At 35.9% G+C, this 18,794-nt stretch overlaps 1 protein-coding gene across 1 annotated transcript in view; it reads right to left on the bottom strand.

The window, feature by feature from the left end:
- Window positions 1-18,794, bottom strand: part of PIGK (phosphatidylinositol glycan anchor biosynthesis class K) — an 85,775-nt gene that overhangs the window by 2,246 nt on the left and 64,735 nt on the right. The gene's annotated exons all lie outside the window — the stretch shown is intronic.

Raw genomic sequence — 18,794 nt, 5'->3', positions numbered from 1 at the left:
AGTCTGGTCATGTTACTCCCTTGAGGTAGAGTGCTCCTTACTCCAGTCTGCCTACTCAAAGCTTACTAACTCAAATGTCAACTTCTCCAGATTTTCCCAGATGATAAGTTCTTTTCTTGGAATGTGCAGCCCCTCCTACATTTACTCCTATCTACTATTACACTTTCCTTTTTCATTTACCTCCCTGCAAACTTCCAGGGGACAAAGTCTGGCCGAGTCCCTTGTACATGCTCTTCTCCATTCCTCAACACCCAGCAGTGTCATGTATGCTTCTCTGCCCAGCAAGGAAGCAAGGAAAGGCAGATCAGTCTTTCCCATTCTGTTGTCATTTCAACAGCTACATCATGGCCCTGAAATGGAAGGGCTGTGACTATGATCTCGTTATGAGTTCTGCTTTCTGAATTACTATCTAAGATGTAAGGATAGTTATGATATGGCAATCATACTTTAGAAAAGACTAAAGTGAAGAGAAATTTGCTTTAGTCACCGTATAAACTAGATTCCAGAAAGGCTTATAAATCTCTTATACGATTCTACATCTTTTTTTCCTTACTGATTGACTAATTGAAGTATACTTGATTCCACATCTTATAGTTTGGCTTTCCCTTACATAATCGGCATACCTAAATGCTCTTCAGTCAATCCCCAAATCATCACATGGGAAAAAAAGGAAGGAAGGTGTGAAGGAACAGAGGGAGGGAGGGAAGAAGGAAGGAAAGAAGGAGGGAGGGAGGGAGGAAGGAAGGAAGGAAGAAAAAAAAGCTCAAAGCAAGTCACATCAACAAGGATTCATCAGTAAGGGCCATGCCATTAATATATATTCACTGTCATAATTCTGTAGTTACTTATGTTCATTATCTATGCTTTAAAATATCTAGTAGTTACCTAATGTTTTCAAAATTATAAACTCACTAACAAAATTCCAAAGAGTATTTTCCTAGAAAGAAATTCTGCTTTTCTTTTAATTCTATAAATAGAGAAGTTATTTATGCAAATATCTGATTTTCAATTAGGCAATCCTCTCCTCTTCTTTTTTGTTTAAATAAAGGAAATGAATTATTATATTGAAATTGCAGTTATCAAACCTTTAAAAAAACAAAATTTGACATAGTAACACGTAATTTTTTAAATTAAAATGCGTATAATAATTTCAAAGTCATGCTAAGGGTAAACATTTTGAGATGTTTGAAACAACTGTAATGTGATATAAAAAATGACTTCTTTTTCTTTTCCTTGTGACGAAAACTCTTAGGATTTAACTCTCTTAACAACTTCCATGTAAAACTTACAGCAGTGTTAATTACATTAACCCTCTTGTGCATTATATCCCTAGTACTTATTTATCTTACTAATTTGAAGTTTCTACCTTTTGACCACCTTCATCCAACTCCCCTTCTCCACAGCCCTCCACCTCTCATAACCATAAATGTGATCAGAATCTTTCTCTATGTGTTTGTTTGTTTATTCGTTTGAACTATAACTGACCTAAAACACTATGTTAGTTTCTGGTGTACAACATAGTGATTTGATATCTCTAAACATTTGAAAATCATTCACCACAGTAAGTCTAGACTTACTACCAGTTACCCAGACTAGTAATAACGCACACAGGTTATTACTTTTAAAAGGTTAAATAAATATTGTCAAAATCTGGCATTAAAGTAAACCCTGGCCTGTAGAAGAACCGGCTATGATATATACAAATTGTTCCATAAACCAATTTAATGAATTTTAGTGCTCAGAGTTCAGGAGGTGTGAACCTTCAAGGATTCACGAGCACCTGTAACTGCCAGGTGGTGTTTCAACCAAGTCATGTTAAAAAAAATGGTGAACACCATTTAAGCTCTATGATTCATTAGACATTATTGAAATAATTATCAAGTAGTTAATAGCAAATCTTATTTCTATACCTGTAGAAACTCTAGTTACTTTCCAACGAGACGGACTGCCTGAGGCGGTCGCTTTACTTAGCAGCCAGAGGCAGCTGTCAGAGATAACTGCTGGGCAGTAACTATCACTTCTCCAAAGACGGGCCTGAGAGCTGCTTTGGTCTGTTATTCCAAAAACTGCTTCGGAGGGTTCTGGAGGCACTGCTTCCTGATCCTTCAACTAGACACGTCCCACATGTAGACCACTGACGCCCAGGACAGGACCGGAGAGAAAAGCAAAGTGCTAGAGATACGTTCCCCGACAGCAAACTTTGAAAGCAACAATGGAGGACTAAGAAATACATGTCATTACTCCAAAATTACTATGGAATGGTGTATGTATTCACATTGCAACACCGTACTAGCTAATGAAAGCAGCAAATCTCAGCCTTTCAAAACTGCCATTTGCATTTGCAAATACTTTTACTGTATATCATTACATATATTTGATTAACAAAAAAAGGGGAAAATGAGTTATTAATTAATTGAGCTTAACGTGGCAACTATGTAGAATTCTCCCAGCATAGCCTCTCCCGTCTTTTCAGGAAAACGCATAAAAAGACAGAGAAAGAGACAAGAGCACACCCTACTAAAAGTAATCGAAACTCTGATGAGAAACCTCAATTTCACTACCTGAAAGTCCTAGAAACTAGGTCTAGAAACAAATTAATAGTGGCCCAGCTTTCTGATCAGTACACATGATGCAAAGGATTGCTTTGCTCTGTGAAACACAGTAATTCTGTCAGCTGAGAAAGAGACTTTAGCGCTCTCCCTTTTTCTGCCTGCTGTTTAAGAGAAACAGAATTTACAGAGCAGACGATGGCTTTATGGGGCAGCCAGAGCAGTGTAACTCCCTCCCAACCGACCAAGGGCAACTTCTTTCCACAGCCCTTTAAATACAATTCCCAGGACAGAGCATGTCAGAAGGCAGAGGGCCACTGACAACGGTTCACTGCTTCTAAGGTGGCTCCACATCCAAATGAAAATCTCTGCCAAGAACAGAAAATACAGGGAAAATCCTTTTAATGGTATATGTCAAGAAATACAGTTTTCCCATATACTTCATTGTTTTAAAGAGCCCCAAAACCAGGCACACACAGCAGGGGAACAGACAACCCCAGCCATCTTAGCAGAACCACGTGTGATGACTGCCTGCCAGTCACTGGGAAATGTGTAACAGCCTGTTCTTCAAATGCGGATCTGAGAAGGCATTCAGATCTAAGCAGACAGTGAGAAGCAACCGCGTGCTCTGTTGGCAAATTCCAACAGTGTTCTAAGAAAAAGAAAAAAACAATGTTAGGTCCGTGAGTAAATGTACTCCCACACCTGAGGAAGAAATATCCTACAGAGCATACAGCCCTGAGTAAGGAAACAAAAGATAATTTAGATAATTTTAGAAAAGAATTTATTTGGCATGAACTTGAATAAAAATGCACAGGAAGCCAACAACAAATAAATAATATAAAGAGAAAAACAATACAAGATATAAGGATGGTAGGTTGAGATAAAGAGGGAGTTGGGTGACAATTCTGTAACAGCAAAATTAAAATCTACACTGGCGAAGAAGATAGTGTCCTAAGCACATCTCTGAGTCCTTCATTTGCCTAATTGTGGTAGACTGATGGCAAAAAAAACCCTCCCAATTCCCCATGCTTCCCTGTGTCCATACCCTTGGCAATACGTTGCTTCAAAGTCACTCTCATCCAGAGGCAGACTCTACATCCTCCCACCATGACTCAGCTGGCCTTGTGACTCCTTTTGGCCAACAGAAAGCAAGCACCAGTGTCCTCGTTCCAACACGAGCTTCAGGAGGCGTTGCTTGCTTCTGCTCTCTCTCAGACCTCTGCTACCACCATGAGAAAAAAAACTGAGATGAGGCTTCTGGAGGAAAAGATGCCAGGTGGGGCCAGCCAGCAACCAGCCAACTCCCATATCTAACCAACCCAAGATTGACTACAGACCATGAAGGAGCCCAGTTAAGGACAGAAATTCCCAGTTAAACTCAGCCTAAATTGCCAACCTGTAGAATTATGAGCCAAATAAACTGTTGATGTTTTAAGCCACTAAGTTTTGGAGTGGTTTGTTTTGCATCAAAAGCTATGAATACACCCACTGAGGTGAGAATGTGGAAGGAAACACCCTGATCCTTTACTATCATAAGAAAATAGTTTCCATCTACAGACTCGTGGCTTCAGGTTTCTGCAACAATGGTATAGATAAAACCAGCAGGAAGGGCAGCTAATCAACCCCTTGTCCACTGCGAACTTAGCTGAGGTGAGGGGGGCCTGTCATGATAATGGCCCCTCAGACCCTCCTAGAATGAGGAATCCAGTCCCACTAACTCATCTGAGCTAAATTTCACACAGTAAAGACTTCAACAAACACCCATCAACACCTGAACACTATGCATAGCCAGACTCTGATGAAGCCACTACAGTGTCTTCTAGAGGCACATTTCGTAAGTGTTCTTGCCACCCACCCCTTACTTTCAGGAGCTGCCGTTATGCTCATTTCCAGCTCCCTTTACAGTCTTCCTGGAAGGAGACTGACTCCACCTGCCACCACGCTAGGAATTGCTCCCGAGGAAATGAAGTGGGGGCATCTAGAGACTAACTCACCTCACTTTCCTCGAGCCTCCCTCCTCCCAACTGCAATCTAGACCTCAAGTCTAGTTCCCTTCCTTTTAAAGCTGGTTAGCAATTGGTGTTAATCAGATGTTGCCCCCACCACCACCCTCCACTAGAGAAATGAACATCTCCCCAAATTCTGATGTATCTTACCCATGGTAAATTCACAAAGCAATTAATCTAATCTAGGATAATTAAAGATGATTTGTTTTTAACAGTAATTTTATTTTTAATAGAAAGTTGACCACTGTTTTTCCTTAACCATGATTTTAGATTTTCTGTGACAAGAATACCTACTATTATCAGTGAATACTGCTTTGGAATTTGCAGCCAATCCAGATGCAACTTCCAGGAAGAAGCAAATTTTCATTATTTGCAGATGAGTTATCAACAAACTCTACAAAATCAATGCATAATTATTGAGAATAAAGAGTCCAGATTTGAGATAAACCTAAGAAAACCAATACCCTTCCAATGTGCCAGTAAAAACGACTCAGAAAACAGAATAGAAAAAAAAATTTCATTCACAATATCAGAAAAAAAATGCCATAAAATATCTAGGGATACCCACAGTATGAGATGTAAGGTAAATAATCTATACTGCTCTATAGAGGGGTAAACAGTCCTGAATATCGAAAAGGATGTGATAAAGCTAATCTATAATGTTGTTTTGATGCAAAATAGAAAAGATCAATACAACAGAATAGAAAGTAGGCGATTAGCCCAGTATCCGAGAATTAGGTGTATGATAAAAGAGCTATCAATGAGCAAGGGGATATTCTTACTGGTCCTCCAACAATGGATTAACATTTGGAAAAAATCAGTTTTGTTTCTAACCAAACACTATAAATCAAAATACACTTCACATGGTTTAGAATTAGATATAAAAATATTAGATGCAAAAGAAACCTTTTATTACTTTTGTAAAGTGGCACCCAGGAATACATCATAATGACAGCTATGTTAATGGTTCCAGTGGAGACAAGTTTCAAGAGAACTCACTGTGGAGAGCAGAACACAAGTCAAAGGGCCTGCAAGTTATTAAGGGGACTGCCAGGTGGGTGGCTACTGTCAGGATGAGCTGGCCCTTGAATGAGGTGCCATGTTTGGGCTGGTGGAGAGGAGGAGACAGCACCCAAGCAGTGGCACGTGGAGCAAAGTCACGTGAGAAAAGACAGGCTCTGGGAGGAGGGTGATGCCTCAGCCTCACTGGCAGGAGGAAGGTGGAGATTTGCATCTGCTCTGTTCACTGCCAAGCCCAGAGGGCCCTTAGGAAACCCTGTTGAAAGGATGGGTGTGGTTTGGGAGTAGCAAGCATCAGGGTCAGGGAGGTTCATTCTGTGAATGCCTGGTGCATGCTGGGATTTGAGACAATGAGATGCCTCTGAGAGCTTAGCCAGCGACCACCCACAGGTGAACACAGTAAAAAGAGATAAAATGTAGAAGGATCTGCGCAGTAAAGGGATTTATAAGTCTAAAAGCAATAAATGAAAACAGAAAAGGTGGAAAGATTTTTAAAAGAAGCCTTTGAATGCTCTGTATTTTACAAAGTGTATAAATCAAATTAAGAGGCAAATAAATGGGAAAATATGACAGAAAGGGGGATAAATTCAGTACTTGAAGATCTTCCTAAAATCAGTAAGAAAAGACACACGAATTTATCTACAAATGGGACAGGAAAATGAAAATTCTTACAAAAGAATAATTATAAATGACTAATAAACATTTGAAAAAATACAACCTTTAATCATTAAAAACAATAAAAATAATGTATTAACTACTTCTTCCTCTTTTTTAAAACTAAACTAGTAAATACTAACAAGAATGGTCAACTTTTCAGGGCAGTATCTATTAACATGTTCAGAAGTCTTTACAGTGTTCGTATCTTCTCATTTCTAGAATCTGTTAGACTCCTAGCTAGGACCTACTGTAAGGAACTCAGAAATGCTGCCAAAGGTTTGGCACCAAGATTTTCTTCTCAGTGTTATTTAGATAATAAAAACAGGAAACTATATAGATAATAATAGGAGAAATATTGCACATTTATGTAATTAGTCATCAAAAATGTTTTCAATTTTAATGGTTTGTACAGATGTTTATACTGTAATAATAAGAAAACAAAAGCAAGATGCAAGCTGAGTATGAAATATGAAAAGATTCGAAGAAAGAAATTAATTGAATTATTTTTATGGGAGGAAAGGGGAATATACAGGAAAAACTTTTATAAAAAGAGCCTACCTAGAAGACACTGCATATATTCATCTTTTGCAAATTAGATGCACGGCAATAATGCCACTTAGCATTTGATATCCTGCTTTAAGAAAAGGTAACGTGAATAGCATGACAGCAACATAATATAATAAAGTGCTTTTTCAGTATGAATCTAATGATCTTCCTGGAGTGTAAAAACATTGCTATTTTTAAAGCAAGTCTAGGTAATATTTTAGGCATTCTACAATGATTTTATTTACAATCAAATGACAGACTGGTATAATTATTGCATTTGGTAGTACACTTGCATTTGAGGTAAGTTCATACTAAAGTATAGCTTATAATTTCATTTGTGTCCATATTAGAGCTTCTCAGAAAATGACTGATTTTATGTAGTTAAGGTACTCTACTGACTGCCATTAAAATATACTTTCCTTTTTTAAAAAAAACTTTCACAATAATAGCTATAGTACAGAAGTGAAAAGCATACATAAAACACTGCAACGCGTCATGAGCAAACACTTAAAGCTTAAGGGCACCTATTATTGAAATGCCTAATATTTCAAATTAAAAAGATAGGTAGCTTAGCAACACCACACCACCAGTTGTGAACAGCGCTCAATCTCGCTTTCACGTTGCTAGGACAACATCACAACAGAACTTCAGAACAGTTAACAGAGAATAGATCTAAGTATTAAAATTACATAAAAAGAAAAAACTGAAGATTTAAAAAATTGTAGATGTTTATTGGGAAGCAAATGGAAAACTGACAAAGTTTTAACGAGATTCTTTTCTTCAAATATAATGAGCTTATCAGATGAGTTGAACTATATTTTAAGGAACAAAAAAAACCCCAATCTACTGAGGTTATAATTACTTTAGAAGATTCTTTAGTTATTTGTTTTCAACTGTTGAATCAGTAGTAGTTTATAAGTATTCCTAGTCTATCCATCTCCTCTCTATAAAATGTAATTTGTACTCTTCAAATTATATTGACAGTATAAATCAAACAGTGGTCAGCAGAATTCTCAGTCCTCTCTCCACGATTCCCTTTCCCTGTATACATACATGTACATGCCCTGTTCACCCTACGTACACACAGTGGACCTGCCCTGTATGGTCCCCTCCCTTTGAGTGTGGAAAGGGCTTGTGATTTGGTGGGATATCACTCCTTTGATTAGGTTGCACTGTATCACAAAGATAAAGGGATTCTGAAGATATAAGGTTCCCCAAATCAGTGACTTTCTGTTAATCAAAAGGGAGATTATCCTAGGAGGAGGGGCTGACCTAATCAGGTGAGCATTTCAAAAGAGGGTCTGGATATCAGAGACACAAGGCAGAGACATATACTAGAAGTAGCTGAGACGCTCTCCTGGTAGTCTTTAAGAATCAAACAGCATGCTGCGGATTGGGCCACAGGCAGGGAATGGCAGGCAACCTCTAGGAGCTGAGGGCCTGCCGCACAGTCGGTTCCACAACAACGGGAAGCTGAGATCTGCCACAACCGGCAAGCCTGGGAGAGGACGCTGAGCCTCAGGTGAGACTGCAGTCCTGGTAAACACCCTGACTGCAGCCCTGTTATAACCCGAGCACAGGACTAAGCTCCGTTGTGCCTCGACTCCTGAGTCATGGAAACTGTGAGATAATAAATGCTTTTACATCACTAAATTCATTACATACCTACAGAAAACTAATTAACAAACAAATCTTGAAAGTATTCATTACCTCTCATACCTATTCTCCGAATGGAAAACCTTTTCAAGATATTAACTTTGTATGTTTAAAACAATAGAAGAGAATGAAATATTCTAAACTAATTTCTCCTACTCTTTCATACGTATTTATTCTCCAAGACCTTGCTCAAATATCACCTCCAGGTGAAGCCTGTTCTCAAACCTCAGTAAGAATTACTTTCTTCTCTGTGCATCACTGACATTTGGTTTATATCTTACACTATAGTTAATTTACAGGTGTGATTCTACTACATTTTGGTCTGTTTGTGATATCCATTTCTGAACCTCTACAAGGTCTCATAAGCTTAGAATAGAGTAATTAACTTGTCTTAGTTATATATTATTTTCTTCTTGAAAATAAAAAATGTAAAATATTCAAATACAATAGACTATTAATTTACTACTTTATACTCTTGGTTTTATGAGTTAAGGAAAAAATTAAGAATTGCACAAATTAAATAACACAATCTATTTTAAGAATCCCTAACGAGAAGTTTAAAAATATTCATTTAAAAATGTGTAAAACAAGTTGAAGTTTGCAATAAATAAGTCTATTTTTCAGTTCTTAACTAAGAGAAATAACTCACTGTCCCCACAAATAAATCACAAAGGTGCTATTTAACAACAGTATCTATCTGTGTCTGTTAAAAGGTAATCAGAGTTCCACTTCTGCGTATGTGGGATTAAATGCTATAGAATTATCTGCCACTCTGGACAACTAAATAATCATTCCAAAGGTAAGAAACAATGGTTTCAGATATTGGACAATCTGCAAATTTGCAGCGGTTTTCTGATCCCTGAAAGAATGGAACAAGTAAGATGATTCCTTCAGTTGCTGAAGCTTTCTGCCTGAAGGCCATTTCCAAGCTGCAGCACAAGGACACAGACAGAGCCCTAGACAAGGCCTGGCAGTGATGCAGAGCTGAGGAAACACAGATTAGAATTCAGGGACGTTTTGGTGGCTAGAATTTTCAGGGTGGACTACTGGAGTGGAGGAAGCTCCAGAGATCTGCAGAGGGATCTCCCTGAATCTTTGGCAGAGTTCGAATCTGGGCATGCATAACAAGAAGCTTGGACAGGAAAACGAAGCAAAACACCAAAAGCAACAGGCCAAATAATTCCCAGGACTCATAACATGCAGAGCAACAGGCCACAGTTTATAGCAGGGCTAAACCAGAATAAATCAGAGACAGTGCGGCTATCTCCCACCACTCCCACCCCCAAAAAAAGACTGCTCTGGATCTGGGTAAAACAACTTAAAAGCAGTCCTTAAAGGAATCAAACTGACCCTAAACAAAATCTAATACTTGCTACATGAATAAAACAAAAGTCCAAAATGCAACAGCCAACAACAATAAAAATTAAAATATCTAGCATCCATTTAAAAAAAGAAGGCATGGAAATAAGGAGGAAAATATCACCTGAAGCCAGGAAAAAAATCAATCAACTGAAATAGATGCATAAATGAAAAAGATGATGGATTTAGTAGACTGGGCTCTTAAGACAGCTATTACAAATTAGAGGTAATGGAAAACATGAATATATGAGGAGATAAACAGAATACAGAAGTAAGACTCATTATAGGGTTTCTAGAAATGAAAAATATGATACATATAATGAAAGATACACTGGGTGAAATTGACAGTAGATCAGACACTACAAATAATTAGCATTAAGTTAGCAAAATGAAGCCCAGAAAGAAAAAGAGCAGGGAAAAGAATAAACAGAGACAAGGACATGCCTATCGTGGCAGAGCATCAAACAGGATCACATCTATGCAACTGGAGTCTTAGGGAGGGAGGGAGGAACATGTAAAACAAATAATGACTAAAATTTTTCCAAATTTCATAAAAACTATAAGCCACCAAAACCACAAAGCTCAACACCAACAGAAGAAACAGAGAAAAGCATGCAAATATCATGATCGAAATGCCGTAAAACAATGATAAAGAGAATACCTTACAAGCAGTCAGATAAAAAGACTTGTTCTTACAGAGCAGGATTCAACAAACTACAGCAGATGAGCCACATGACTTTTACAAATAAAGTTTTACGAGAACACAGCCACACTCACTGATTTACATATTATCTATTGCTGCTTTCACACCACACCAAGTTGAGTAGCTGCAACAAAGACCAGATGACCCACAAACCTACCTGGTCCCCTAAGAAAAACTGTATTGACCCCTGCTACAGAGCAAAGATAAGAATGATTGAAGATGTGCTGTCAGCAACCATTGAGACCAGAATACAATGGAAAGACATCTTTAAAGTACTGAAAGAAAACCACTGCTAACCTAGAATTCAAGGGAAAATGTGCCAAGTGAAAAAAAGTCTTTCAAGAATGAATGTGAACTAAAACATCATTCAGTAAAACAAAAGCTTTGAGAATTCAACAGACTTCACTGCAGCGGTCCGATACTACAGGGCAGCACACCGATGCCTATCCTACAAGGCATACCGAGAGCAGACCTACAATCTAAGAAATGTTCAGAGCAGTTCTTCAGGCAGAAAGAAAATTCACACTTACACAAATGAATGAGGAGAGATAGAAATGGTAAATCGGCAAACAAGTATAAAAATACTTTTCCTCATTTCAAAATTTCCTTAAAAGATAATTGACTGTTTGAAACAAAAATGCACTGTGGGGTTCATAAATATACAGAATCAAAACGCATGACAACAACAGCACAAAGGATGGGAGGGAGGAATTAAGAATAGATCATTACAAGGGTCTTATTTATCCATGAAATAATACAATAATATTTAAAGTAGAATGTGATAAATGGAAGACGTATATTATAAAAACTAGAGTGACAACAGCAACTCTGTTTTACAAATGAGGAAAATTCAATTATTACAAAAGTGCCACTGCTACCCATAACCATGATTATCACTTACGGAGTGCTGACCCAAAGCTCCACTCCATGGTAAAACCTCCATATTTACTATCTAGCTTAATCCTTCCAACAGCACTGAGACATTATGTTATTTTAAACATGAAAAGACTGATTGAGTACTCTGACTAGTCATAAACTAGAAGCTTTAGTAGGTGGTTGCTGGGACTGAAACGTGGTGTAGTCTGGTTTCAGAGTCAGCGCTCTTCACTACCATATATTGCCCCTGCACCGCAGGACTCCTCTGGGAACGTGTTCGGGCTCCTCCCCCTCTAGGCAGCTCCCTTACCCCACAGGTATTATGGGGCAACTAAAATAAGCACAAGACTAATGAGTTACAGAGCACACATTGGATATAGTTGGTGTTACGATTTAGGGGTAGAACTGAGGAAGACAGGTTTGGTATATGAGCAAGAGAAGGGACTAAATGGGTACCAGGCATGTGCCCAGAGATACTGGCTCTTCCGAGTGCTGCTCTCCTAGCTATTCGGGGTCAAGTGGCAAATAAAGCATACGTGAATGCATCTTTACATGCCTCAACCTCCACTTTACACTGGCACAGGAAGGCAGGTACAACTGCCTGCGAAACCATTGCAAATATGATAACTTAAAGCAAAAAATACTTCTGCACACATATGCTCTACTTTGTATTTCTACATATAAATGGTTACCTTAAAAACTACTAGGATTTGGAACTGTCCTTCACTGTTGGTGGGAATATAAATCGGTATAGCTACTATGGAAAACAGTATAGAGGTTTCTCAAAAAGCTAAAGATAAGAGTTCCATATGGATCCAGCAATCACACTACTGGGCATATACCTGGAGAAAACTTTAATTTGAAAAGTTACATGCACCCCAATGTTTATAGCAGAACTATTTACAAGAGCCAAGACATGGAAGCAACCTAAACGTGCATTGACAGATGAATGGATAAAGATGTGGTGTACAAACACACACACACACACACACACACACACGGAATACTACTCAGCCATAAAAAAGAATGAAATAATGCCATTTGCAGCAACATGGATGGACCTAGAGATTATCATCCTAAGTGAAGTAAGTCAGGCAGAGAAAGACAAATATCATATGATATCACTTTTATGTGGAATCTAAAAAATGACACAAATTAACTTAATTTACAAAAAGGACAGACTCACAGACAGAAAACAAACTTACAGTTACCAGAGAAGAAAGGAGGAGGAGGAGGGATAAGTTAAGAGTTTGAGATTAGCAGATACAAACTAGGATATATAAAATAGATCAACAACAAGGTCCTACTATAAAACACAGGGAACTATACTCAATATCCTGTAATAAACCACAACAGAGAGAATATGAAAAAGAAAAAAATGTATCTATGTATGGATTATTTCACTGTACACCAGAATAACACTGTGAATCAACTATACTTCAATTTAAAAAAAAATTGTTTCCAATTAGATATAAGAAAATTTTCCAACAGGCAGTTCATAGAACAGATTGCTCTAAGGAGTACACGAGGTCTTTTCCATGATTTAGAGGGCAACATTTTGGTGAGATTCCATCCAACAGATGCAAGGATTGGCTAGATTTTTAAAATTCTAGAAGATCATCTAACATTGAGAATAAGAAGATTCTAAGAAAGTCATGAGAAATCAGCATACTTCTTACATTATTTTATGATTTCAAACCATGAGGAAAATTTTCTCACTGATACAAAAAATGTCAAATTAATTATCACAACTTAGTCTGCCTAAAACTCTAAAAAGCCCATTTAAGTCACATTTTATTTCCTACCAAAAAACCAAGACAAAACCCCTACTAATACACCAATAATGAATAATGCTTGTCTCCAATTATACAACTATTTCCAAATGAGTAAACAGTTAAGGGAAAAAAACTGAAAATTACTAGAATGAGCTTTTGTTACTTCCCCGTTTAAGGAAAAGTTAAATTCCAACTCCCTGTTTTTAAGCAGAATTTTGTTAACTTCTATAATATCGGTCTCCCAAAAGAACCACCACAATGCTTTTAAACGTTAAAGTCTTAGGACTGACACCTTCTCTCCCTTCTTTTTTTTCTTTTTTTTTAAACATCTTTATTGTGGTATGGTTCCTGTAGAGTAAACCACACATATTTCAGATGTACATTCTGGTGAATTTTGATAGATGTAAACACCAATGAAACCACTACCACAATCAAGATAGCTAACATTTCCATCACTCCTTAAGAGATGCAATTTTCAAATTCTGAATTTATCCCTTCCCAACCCCATTAATCCCTGGTAACCGTAAGTGTGAGTCAGTTTTTGTTCTGTGGACATGTCCGTTTGTGACACCTTCTCTTCTGAAATACATAGTCTAAAGAACAGATTAGGAAGCCTGTCTTTGTGCTTTTTAAATGAAATCATTATTTGGAGAAATAAGTTAGTTTCAGTCAAATTAATTTTTTTTGGAACACCATTTGCTTGTACCTAAAAAGATTATAACCTAAATTTCTTTTACAATAAATTATCTATGAAGTTTGAGAAAATATTTTTAAAGAAAGCAGTCACTTTTAGTCATGGTAGTCACTATAAAAATACCTCACATATTTGCAAATAAAAACAAGTCTTAAAATTATTTTTCCTATACTCTACTTATAATAATCTTCCCCTTGGATAAAGGCCCTGTCTGTGGTTTAATCAATGACAGTGTTCTTAAACAGTCCTTTTCTATTTCTATACTAATTGAAGACAGCAGGCTAAGATTTATAGTTATTAAAATTACTATTTTATTTTTGGCAGAAACAGCCGACTGAGATGTACAAGGAAAGAAGTAAAATAAGACATCTGAAACTCTTAAAAATTAATTGTTAAAATGTCAGTTAAATCTACTCTATTACAAACAACAATTTTAGGTATAAAAGATATAGCTATTTAGAAGAACAAAATACAGAATTAGTCCCTAACATATCTATAATTATTACACTTCTCTCTAGCAATATTATAGATTTAGTAACACTATCTAAAAGTAAACATGTTTATTCCACAAAATTAAATGTCTACTGGCACATTTTAAACTAAAAACCTCTTAAGTAACCAAAATTAGGTAACATGTATATTATTCTGTTTTCACAAGGTATTAAAAACCCTTGAGACAGAACTGGTAAATAGAAAGACACACAAACAAAACCAAACAACTGAACACCTTGGTCAGGTAAATACATCTAAATGTAGACCAAAGTAAAAATAATCTTCGAAAGAAATCTGTGCTTATCTAAAATTTACCAGAAATTATAAATTAAATACACTATGCTAATTACCCACCAAAGATGATTAGGATAGTGAAATGAAAGTTAATCTTAAACGTTACAAATCTGTAACTAAAGGTATTGACTCCTTTAATATAAAATATGACTTCTCTGACATGACTGTATCAGTTTTGAAGTGACTGATAATCTCAACTCTTATTGGGAAGCACATTAAGGTGATTTCAGGTCAATTTAGATGACAGATTAAATAACTCCTAGTTACACTATTTCGATCGTTGCTAGTCGATATCTAACTACTGCCAAGTGTATAGCATGAAGTTGAAGGGCACTGTATTTTTTTTTTATATGTCTATACCTGAACAGCCAATTTCTGAATCTATATGAGAAGAGATCATCTTATGTTTTATTTTCTTTTTTCCTCATGGTACTTCTGCTACTGCTTCTAATGGATCCTTGAGTTTAACTGCTGTCAAATTTATTAAGACAGGCACATAACCGTCTATTGATAAAAACAACAACGTATTTCCTCACTTTTTTATTTAACTAAAATGTTAACTTATGTTATTGTACTATAAATTAAAACCTTCCTACTAGAAGCATGGGATGCAATGGGTATGAGTGATCTGGTTCTATTTTCTTCGCTGTATAATGTACTTTTTCTTCCTTGTACAGATTTCTACCAGAAAAGTCAGTACCAATACATAGCTAGGGAACTATTCAAGAAGCACATAACTTTTCCATTTCCCAGAGGTGGAAAATGGTCCAGCGCCTCACCTCCAGTATTTTTTGCCTCAACCCCCAGAAAGTCAACATTTATTCAAGGCACCAACCATCCTCGACCAAAGTACATTTATGCCCCCGATACTATGGTCCACACTTAACCCTTAAGACAAATATAATCAGTCAGAGGATCTAAGAAAATCTCAGGAGTTATGTGATACATTTTGATTTAATGGAATGCAGAAAATGAAAACATTCTTTATATTTGGCACGTTTACAAAATTACAATAAATTTAAAAAGACCAAAACTTAATTTAGAACTGCCATCATGATTATGTCATGGTATCTGTTAATAAAATAAAAATAGATTTGCAGAGGTTAACCACTATATATATAAACAGGTAAAGAAACAAATTTCTTCCGTATAGCACAGGGAACTATATTCAATATCTCACAATAAACTTCAATGAAAAAATAAAAAAACAAATATATGTATATATATGCATAACTGGGATACTGTACTGTGCACCAGAAATTGATACATTGTAACTGATTATACTTCAATAAAAATTTAAAATATATTTTAAGAAGTCTTTACTATCTATACAAAAATATTTTAAAAGAAAAAATATACTTTCTGTGAAGAACCAAAAACTCTCCTGAAGGCTTTTGTCTTAGTAACTAAGATGATAAAGCTGTAATGCAAAGGGGGTAAAGTTAATTACTACCAAGACCTTAATATTCAAAGCTATACAAAGGGTCAAATGACTAATATTCATTAGAGATGTTTACTTTCTAAATGTGATGAACTCTAAATTACTTTGACTTGTGAAAGAACTGTGTATTTGTCTAGTTGATTTAATTGCTGATTATTTATTTCAGTTGCGTATAGCTAATTCTCAAATATTCAAGGTCCACTCACACAAGTTAGAGATCATTCTGGCTCTTTGACACTCATTTTTCTTGCAACTTTGGACAAACCACTACCTATCAAGATGTCTTCAGTGGTGGAGAACAGATAAACAGTACAGGCAAGTGGTGAATGAGTTATAAAAATGTGCTTTTTATCATCATTTTTATAGAAGATGTTTTTGAAAATCATGTTATTAATAGCTGTTACATTACCAGGATAGTTCATAAAAACCAATAAATATTTACCAATATACTTTTCTAATTGTTTTGATATTTTCCATTTTTTGCATTGATTTATAATCCAGTTAGAATTTTCTTTTTCCATGTGTTATAAAGCAAGAATCTAGCCTTCCCCCACTGCAAGCAATTAATCACTTAATTAATTGTCCCAGCATCATCTACTGAATAATCCTTTAACTTCTCAATGATCTGTGAATGTGAGCTTTATCATTTACATAATCCATACATGTACAGGGATTTCGAGGCTGGCTAGGTGATTTATTTCACCTATTCAGCTCAGATCTATTTTGCACATAAGAGTTACCTACATTTTTGTATTAGTGCCACTTTGTATGTCTAAACAGTACAGGCCTAAATATTTTAATATTTGCCAGGGCTAACTAAAACTGATTTTTGACATAAAATTTTAAAAAATAAAACACATGCATCATCAAATGATACTAAAAAAAAGTGTTATGATAACAGTTAAATTATATATTAATTACTGACCTTGTCACTTTTCAGTACTTTCTAACATATTTTACTTTTTTTAAAAGGAAGTCTAGGTAACATCTGTATTTGAGACTAATATACTACTCTTAACTATATACAAATTTCTCTTTTTAAAAGTCTTGTGTTTGGTTATTTTTTTTAAATCCCTAGTTATCATTATTCTATAACACAATAAACTCTACATAGTGCTAATCAACTTTTTATGTTTACAAATTAAAATGAAATGAACCTTTACCAAACCACAAAAGGAAGAAGGAACAAAGAGGAAATACCAAATCAACTGCAAAGATAAGTTCAAAATGGCAATAAACACACATCTATCATTAATTACTGTAAATGTTAATGGACTAAATGCTCCAGTCAAAAGACACTGAGTGGCAGACTGGATAATAAAGCAAGAACCTTCAATATGTTGCATACAAGAGACCCACTTTAGGGAAAAGGACACATATAGATTGAGAGTGAAAGGATGGAAAAGCCAAAAAAGTAGGTGTTGCAGTACTGATTTCAGACAAAATAGACTTTAAATAAAATGAAATGAATCTATTCTTTAAAAAAAAAAAAAAGAAAGAAAGAAAAAAGTTTTCTGACTCATTTGCATGTAATTCTTTTTACAAAGAAAATAATACCAACTTTCCACAGAAGTACCATAGTATAGTCACATATGTCAAATCTTAATAGTACATTTCAGGTATTTTTTAAAAACGGTTTAATTTTAAAATCAACATCTCTGAAGTAAATGTAAAATTATGCATATAGAAAAATAATCCTCTTCTCTCCAAACCTGTCTCAGGATGTTAGTTCTGTACCTGCCTTCCTAGTAAACAGATGAAGAGGAAAAAATAATCACCTTTAAAGAAAAATTATCAACATAAGCATGCAAGGTAACTAAATCACTGTCTTCTGTATGTATTTTTCTGTCTTCATAATATTCTATGTCCTAACTTCATAAATCCTTAAAAGGATTAGTTGTGCTTTCATATATAGTAATGCTCTTTCCACCAGTAATTGCAATTTACACTTTCCCATGCAATTTAGGCTTTTTTCATTTTGTTGCAAGACCACTAGATTGCTAAAATTGTAAGTATAATGAATTCTACAATTTGCATACCTACTCAGAAATGTTTAATAAATACTACCTCTGTTGGCTATGAAAGGAACCTGAGAATCATACAGGTCTATCAACAAGCACTTTGGGACCTTTAGTGATCTCTTAACCCTCTTTGCTTCTTAGTCATCATGTCAAAGACCACTAAATTCAACAAAGGTCACCTTATGTATCCAGTATCTACAATGTATCAGACACGGCATTTAATTCACTTTCCAACAAAAATAGTAACAACACTCACCAACATTTGGGAAGAATTCATGTAACTTTTAGGTTATAAGAATGAAATAGGGAAAAATGGGGGAAAGGGGCAAGAAAGAATAGTGAGAAAGTTAGAAGACCAAAGAGAGGGGAAAGGATAGAGAAGGAATGACAACAAACAAGAAGCCAGTCTTTCTCATTACCTACTCTGTTCTCTTCCTGTAACATTGCTAGAGCTACGCAACCACGTGGAGACACAGTGTGTTAAATACTAACAGATGTGCTGTGCACACCAGCCATCACAGCAATTATCAGAAGAGACAGATGCCAATCCAGAACCACACACTGTAACAGTATATCTCATTTGGAGGAACACGTTGAATCTTTCAGTACCAGGGAGCCATACTGAGGGGTATTCACATCATTTCCAATTTGTTGTGGCCACAAGTAATGCTACTACAAATATCAATGCACTGAGGTCCTTAT

The sequence above is a fragment of the Vicugna pacos genome, chromosome 13, assembly GCF_048564905.1.
Source record: "Vicugna pacos chromosome 13, VicPac4, whole genome shotgun sequence".
Lineage (NCBI taxonomy): Eukaryota > Metazoa > Chordata > Mammalia > Artiodactyla > Camelidae > Vicugna > Vicugna pacos.
This window is presented reverse-complemented; position numbering and strand designations above follow the sequence as displayed.